The sequence below is a fragment of the Furipterus horrens genome, unplaced genomic scaffold (genome assembly GCF_987537825.1).
Source record: "Furipterus horrens unplaced genomic scaffold, mFurHor1.1.pri manual_scaffold_5, whole genome shotgun sequence".
Classification (NCBI taxonomy): domain Eukaryota; kingdom Metazoa; phylum Chordata; class Mammalia; order Chiroptera; family Furipteridae; genus Furipterus; species Furipterus horrens.
The window spans coordinates 57756222-57763638 of NW_028327175.1; the positions used below are offsets into that span (position 1 = coordinate 57756222).

A 7417-nucleotide genomic window follows, 5' to 3' on the forward strand; every position below is an offset into this window, starting at 1 on the left:
ACTATGTCTCCTTATATTTAAAAAAATATTTTACACTTTAGTACCTGTTGTTCTAGATTTTTGTTATTAATCATTATAATTAATCATTGATTACAATGATGATGAACTCGCAGCAAATAAGACATGTGCTGTGCAGTTTGTCTATTATTCATGAAGGATTTATGTTTATCCACCCACAAACTCTTACCTCAAATTTATGTGCCTATAAGATCCTAGTTTGTACAGCCAATGGCCACAAAATAGCTCGCACACAGGAGATAAAGCCTGTCATTTTCCTTACATTTTGCTAGTTTATAACCTCTTGAACTCTCTATGTCAGTGATGATTCAGTATTCTAAAACTTAGATGGGTGTTTATACTGACTTCTCATAACTATTATCTTTGTTAGTTTTTTTAATGACATTCTTGAAGAGTCAGTTCAAACCACTTTTCATATTGCAAGCTGTATTATTTAGTGCCTGAAACTCAAGCAGAACTTGGGAATGATTTTTGGCTTATAACTAGTATTGGATGAGCCTTATTATCTGCCAACCCACATAAAAAATAATTTCAACAAATGAATACTTAAGTGCTAGTTTTCTTGCTATTGTAGAGGAGAATTGATCCTCTCAAAGAAAAGACTCTTGCAAAGATAGCACAATCTAGTGCAGAGGAGAGTTTATCAGAGTGCCTAAAATTTAACCAGATTCCTGAGCCCCACCTCAGTACCACTGACCCGCAGTCTCAGGAATCTGAATTGTAACTAGCTCCCCAGGTGTTTCTATACACATTTTGCTTGCCAGCCACTGCCTTAGGGTAAGAGTAAGCATAAGATTTGCAAAGGCCTTCAAATTTAGTAACCTTGACTTTGTGAACACCTTTCAAAACAGTAAGAATAAGAGTTCAAAATGATATGACTCTTACCATTGCCTGAATTAGTTCATATTGTAAATGAGCAAATATACATGCCACACACATGCTGTTCCCTGTAATTAGAAAACTGATTAACCAATATGAGGACATAATTCTCTTAAATTTCTGAATAATTCTTCATATTTACTTATCCGAGGGATAGCTCTTTTCTTGGATGGATTACATTCCTTGGATCCTGGCATCTCAGGAAAACCTGTACAGTGGACTTCAGATCTGGGTACCTTTACAGTTTGTGACCCACAGACATGCTCATGCTTCAGCAACTGCCAGCTGCATGTGAGCCTAGATTCTTTCAAACCAGGACTAGCACTGCTCATGATCTTTTGAGAAATGTGGCTTTTCACTAAAGAGACATTCAATCAATGCAAATGTTTCTTATGATCTCAGTAATTACCTCAGTCTGCCAAGCAATTATAAAGTGTCTTCATAACATGGCCATTTTAGGCAAAGTGGTGAACCATATTCCCAGCCTTTTTTTTTAAATTTTATTTTTTATTGTCTTTTTTTCCATTATAATTTATCCCCCTATCCCCTGCCCCCTGCAATCACCACACTGTTGTCCGTGCCCATGAGTCCTTTTTCCTTTTTGCTCAATCCCTCCACCCTCTCACTGCCCCCTTGGCTGTCATCCTGCTCTCCATCCATGAGTCTGTCTCTATTTTGCTTGTTAGTTCAATTTGTTCAGAAGATTCCACATATGAGTGAAATCATATGGTATTTGTCTTTGTCTGGCTGGCTTATTTCATTTTTTTTTTTTTTTTTACAGCCAAATAGTATTCCATTGTGTAAATGTCTCATAGTTGTTTTATTCACTAAACCTGAAACACTAATTTGAAAGAACCACAAGCATCTCTATGTCCATTGCGGCATTATTTACAATCCCCAGCCTTTTAACCTCTCTCCATACTCAGCTGTTGCCATTAACCTCTTTTGGATCCAGATATTTTTAACACTTCAGATTAGGGGTTCTCTGATGCTCCTGTTTCTTATTACAATGTTTTTTTTCTTTTTACTTACACAAATACATTCTTGTCTCACTTAGAGCAGCGGGTGTGGTAAATATGTTTTTTTGTTGTTGTTAAAATTTTTTTCTCCCATTTTATAAAACTAAAAACATTAAGTTACCATTAAGTCCTTTGTGTTAACTCAGCCCTAGAGAGCTATGCATGCTAATATAATTTTGAAGGTGAGACCTTTCATGTTTTGTTACCAGGGTACCCAAGTGGGAAAAATATGGCCAGCTGGTTGGTAGTGTATTACAGAGTGATTTTGTTTTGCCCACTGATTTTACAAGCTAAATAATGTTAGTTTTAATTATTTGGAATGCCGACACGGTGGGCTACTTATAGCAATAGGGAAGGGGCCAGGCATGCCATTGCAGAGTGAAAGCCACCAATATGTTGTAGTATTTTTCTGGGACTTCACATGAAGCAGATGAAACATCTTTTATTGGATAACTAAAATTGCCTTTCCAAAATTTACACATCAGAGTCTCATCCACTCAATAGCCTCACAGCAGTTTCCTGACTTGTTTCCAATCACAAAATTACAAAGCAGTGAAACAGAAACTATATCTCAGACGTGGCTACTTCTGCTCTGGTGCTCTTTGGACATCATTCTTCAACTCTAGAGAGAATATATTTATCATCTTTCAAAGGCCAATGAGGGACAACTTATTGACTTTAACACCCCTTTGATATGCCAGGAGATAATTGGCTTTTTTGAAAATCTTGTGATTTTGCATATTTTCTTATGACACCCTTGTTCTTCACAGTTGTTAGAAATTGATATTATTTACCTATTATTTTGCTTGCAATTGATTTGCATACTGTTATTGCATATTGTTAAGTTGTTTGCTGATTAATAAGTAATTTTTATTTGTATTAAATGTAGTGGAACAGCAAATACATTTGTAAATATAAATATACAATTTAGTTGCTAAATTGTATTATAGAGCTGTTGGGAGATTATTTTAGATCAATCTCTTACAGAAAACCCTGTCCACAATTTTCTTCCATATCTTATTTCAGAGTTTTAAGCTAGCCCTGACCCCCTTTTAAAAATTAATTTTACATCTGAGTTTTAAAGCAAATACTGCTGCAAAGCCCAGGGTTAAGATAAATTCTTTTAAATTCAGGACAAGATAGATATCTCCTAAACAGTTCCTTTTCTGGAGGGTCAGAAGAAAGTTAAGTATTTAATTTGAATATATTTCCATGACCTTGATTGAATCAGTATGTTGTATATCATTATCAACAAATTCTGTTATAGCAATATAAACTATTTCTTAATATAATTATTTGAATAAATATAAGATACTTATATTAATTCAAAATTACTGAGTCATAGAATTTCTCAGCTGATAGCAAACACTTACTGATGAGGCCTTTGGGGTCCAGAGAGGTTTGGTAGACACACATGCACACACACACACAAGCTAGTTAGCTGTTGAGTCCGTTATATGAACTGTTCAATATATTCTGCAATTGAGTACTATATATATGCTTATGCTTTGGTATATTTGGTATTTTTAATTATCCGCTAATATTTCCAAAAAAATTTTCAACCACAATTTTTGATTTTTGCATTCATCTTCTAAACATATATATTGCCACTGTTTTTTTATTTCTGCTATTTTACATATACCATCAATATTTTCAGTTTGGAAATAAATCTAAATGGTAAAGAGAATCAAAAAATATATAGCATAAATATTTTAATGTGTTTATGCCTTTTAAACTCTACATTTTAATATGCTATGATGAAATTGTGTATTTCTCCAAGAACATATTAAGTTTGGTGGCTGAAAACAGTTCTCTAAGGAAACATGACTCACTTTAATTTTCCATGTTCTCTTTTTACTTATAGTTTGATAGTGCATATGTTTAAAGTCTAATAGAAAAAAAAAAACACTGGATATGAAGTTGGGAGACAGACCCAAGTCTGCATCTACATCCTCACATTGGTAACTTCGGGTAAGTTTCATATTCATGCTTCTGTTTCATTTTCTTAAAAGGAGCAGTTTCAACTTCAAAGACACTTTTCCACAAGTCAAAGTTTTCATGAGCCTTCAAAAAGATTTGACTGAAAGAAATGTGTGGGTATCATTACTTGGCTGCCCAGTATTTTTCATGCACATATACTTGGTACATTCAACTGAATTGCTTGTAAGGAAATTAAGTCTTTTAAGCGTGAGATGTGGACATCAAGAGAAGTGGGATAAATCAGAAAAAGAAGGGGAACTAAGTTAATGACAAAGAAGGAATGGTAGGTGGTTGAAATGATTCCTCTTTTACTTCTTTATATCTACAGTCTAGTTATTCCTATTTGAAAACCTACTGGCACCAGGTACTATGAACAGGGATGAGTAATGTGTAATTTTTATCTTTACTGGGTTACATTTGGCCCAAGGACAGTTGACAGCTGTCAGTCAGGTGTCTGGTCAATGAAGAGATACATATAAAGCTGCCAAAATATTTTTGTTTTTTTAAATACTTATAAGTAAATAATTTTAGCTGGAAAAACTTCATTGTCTTGCAATTAAATAGATTGATACTCAGAATATAATTTATTGAAGTTAGTTGCTGGAGAATCAAGATCGTCTTTATGAATATACAAGGTAAACAAAATGTTTTTCAAATGTTTTTCTAAAACAGGAGAATAATTATTTTTTCTTCACTATAAATAAGCTGGCCTTAAGATATGAAGATGTATTGCAAATAATACTTTAAATGCATATGTTTTTAAATGAACCTTTTAGGGAACATATGAGTCATGGCAACTTTAAGCCACAATTTCTTACTGGAACTTATTAAAGTAAATCATTTCTATGTTTTGAGGGAGTTGGTGTAGGTATTTTTCATGACATGAAATTTGAAGGTTTATCAGAAAATGATAAACATTGAGCTGCATGTCAAACTAGGAATTAAGGCTGTTTCTAATAATTAAAAGAAAAAGCCATGGAATTTTAGGTTAAACCAACAATTCAGGATGTAGTTAAAATAATAAATTTTAGTTATTTAGAAACTTTTTGCCTAAACCTAACATTGTTATTAATAGGTTCAATCACACTCAATAATTTACAAGTGTCATAAAAATAGTTTAGAAGGGTTTTTTTTTATTGCTTATACTTGGTGTGAATTACAAATAGTATAATTGTAGCCAAGAGTAATGCACATAAAAATGTAACAAATATGATTCTGAAGTTGACTTAAGAATGTATGTTCAGTTGTGTTGTATTTAGTTATCTCTAAAAGCATGTGCTCTGATTCCTTAGGGATATAGTATTTAACTGACCAGATAAATAAAAAGAAATAATCAAGTGCATGGAGTACATACTCATTCTTTACAGGACTAATGAAGTTCTCTAAAAAATTGTGCAACTATGATTACTCAGGTACCAGACTCAGTATAATGAAGAGAAATTATACACAAAATAGCACTTTGAAACTACAATATATTTCTTTTTAAAAATAAATATACTTTAAGTTTCTGTACCATATTCTACATATAATAATTTATAATGAAATTTAGATTTGGGTTTTAATTTTTAATATATGGGTTCATTAAATGAAGACAAGATTATGTTTTGAAAATATTATTTTTTTGGTTAGGTAGATCATTTATGGTAATTTTTAAACCACAAACATTTCATAATTTTAATCAGCAATTGTCATTTCAAAAGAGTATGATACTTATAAATTTGTGGCATATCTGCATCATTATTGATTTGTAACTTATTTTAGATATAGTAGTCATTAAAAAAAGTCAGATCTTATTATTTCCTCAGTATACAACTGTGTTAAACATGTAGATAAAAAATTAGGGGATCAACAGAATAAAACAATTGCCTCATAGTATTAGCAATTTATATTGGTGGGCCTTTTTCTTTTTAGGCACCAATTCTACCCCCTACAGCTCAGAAAATTGATTTTATGCATAATAATTTATAGCATTCTTGATCAATATATGCTGTTTCTTTTACATTCATTAGCCCATATTGCTTATGAATATGGAATTTGGTTATTAAAATGGTTTCATATGTTTACTATGTATAGTCCCTAGATTTGAGCTCCTTACTTGCTTAAATAAGTGTTTTCAATTTACTATAATACAACAATTTGTAGAGAAATGCTTGAAGCATGGTTAAAAGAATGAATTCTTGAAAAAAAATCACTTAAAAAAAATATGTCCTAACATATGGTCTCATTTTTCCATGTTTTGCATTAATTAAAATCCTATTCTGGATATAAAAATATTTTTGCCTAAACTTTTGAATTCACAAAATAAAAATATCAAATATATAAGTGTACTAATTTTGGAAATCAATGACGTAAAGACATGCTTTAGAACTGTCTTAGTTATTTATTCCAAATAATTTTCTCTAAAGAAACTCTTTCTAAAGTAATGAGAAAAATTTGCCCCTTTTAATTATTAAATATTCTGTGCAATATATGTCTTTAAAGTGTATTAAAAGTAAATTAATGTTCTTCCCAATCATATTCCTATCATATGCACACATAAAAAAAATACCAGCACATGAAATGTTTAAAAAGAGCATGTACCATTTCACATTTTTGCTTGGAGATTTATTAAAAAATAACATTTTATTGACAATAAATGATGACAGAATTAGAAAAAAAGGATGAAATAATATTTCTGTATTTATTTAAATAATCTAATATCATATCTGTAATTAATTCTTCATTTTTCAGATATTGAAGATAGTAATGAAAGAGACCAACATTAAAATATAAAGTATTTTCTTTAAAGAACCTTTTTTTAAAATTAAAAAAATTTTCAAATGGTAACTGCTCCACTTTCTATACCCAGCAAACCCACTGTTGAGTTAGTTGACTCTGATTCCAATGGCCTCATCAGCTTTCTGAATTTAGGTACCTCTGCAATGTCTCTTCTAGGACAACAAAATCAACTTTTAGAGATTAAAAAAATACATTTTGGCAATTGAAACTCACCAGTGCCTTTTTGCTTCTCCAGGAAGTTGTACCCGTCAGCACCTGCTGAGGGCTTTGTTGTCCAAACTCTGACAGGTAAAAAAATTCCTGTAGAATAAAGCCAGACCAGCTGGCTTTGAAGAGAAACCCCCCAGTTTGGGCTGCGTTTGCCTCCTCTCCTTTTCTATGAAGACCCAGGCTTTCCCCCCTTGATCGTCAGGCTGTAAGATGCATGATCCCTGTGCACAAGTGTCTGGCAGGCCAAGGTGCACCTGTTCCTGTCACTCTGGAGTAAATTTAGCTATAAAGGTATCACTGACAACCAGACCTTTGTCAGTGCTGGCAAAAGAACACAGAACTGCTTCCTTCCCCTCCCCCCTTCCAAACCCCTAGGCTGCTAGTTCAAATGGAAAATATCAAATCAGAAGCCTGTCCAAAAATCATTTCTAAAAAAATGAGATTGCTTTCATATGGTAAAAAAGTAAGTTTCCTTATTTCATACAGACTTCAAAATTACATTTCCAAGAATAATCTTGGAACAAGACAAGTTT

The 7417-nt window shown here is 32.3% G+C and overlaps 1 protein-coding gene across 10 annotated transcripts in view; it reads right to left on the bottom strand.

The window, feature by feature from the left end:
• MEF2C (myocyte enhancer factor 2C) overlaps positions 1 to 7076 on the bottom strand; it is a 162005-nt gene extending 154929 nt beyond the window's left edge. For all 10 annotated transcript variants that reach the window (XM_090276464.1, XM_090276463.1, XM_090276462.1 and 7 more), the window contains exon 1: positions 6888 to 7076. The gene's annotated coding sequence lies outside the window, so the exon portion shown is untranslated. The remainder of the gene's footprint in view (positions 1 to 6887) is intronic.
• Between the last annotated feature and the right edge of the window lie 341 nt (positions 7077 to 7417).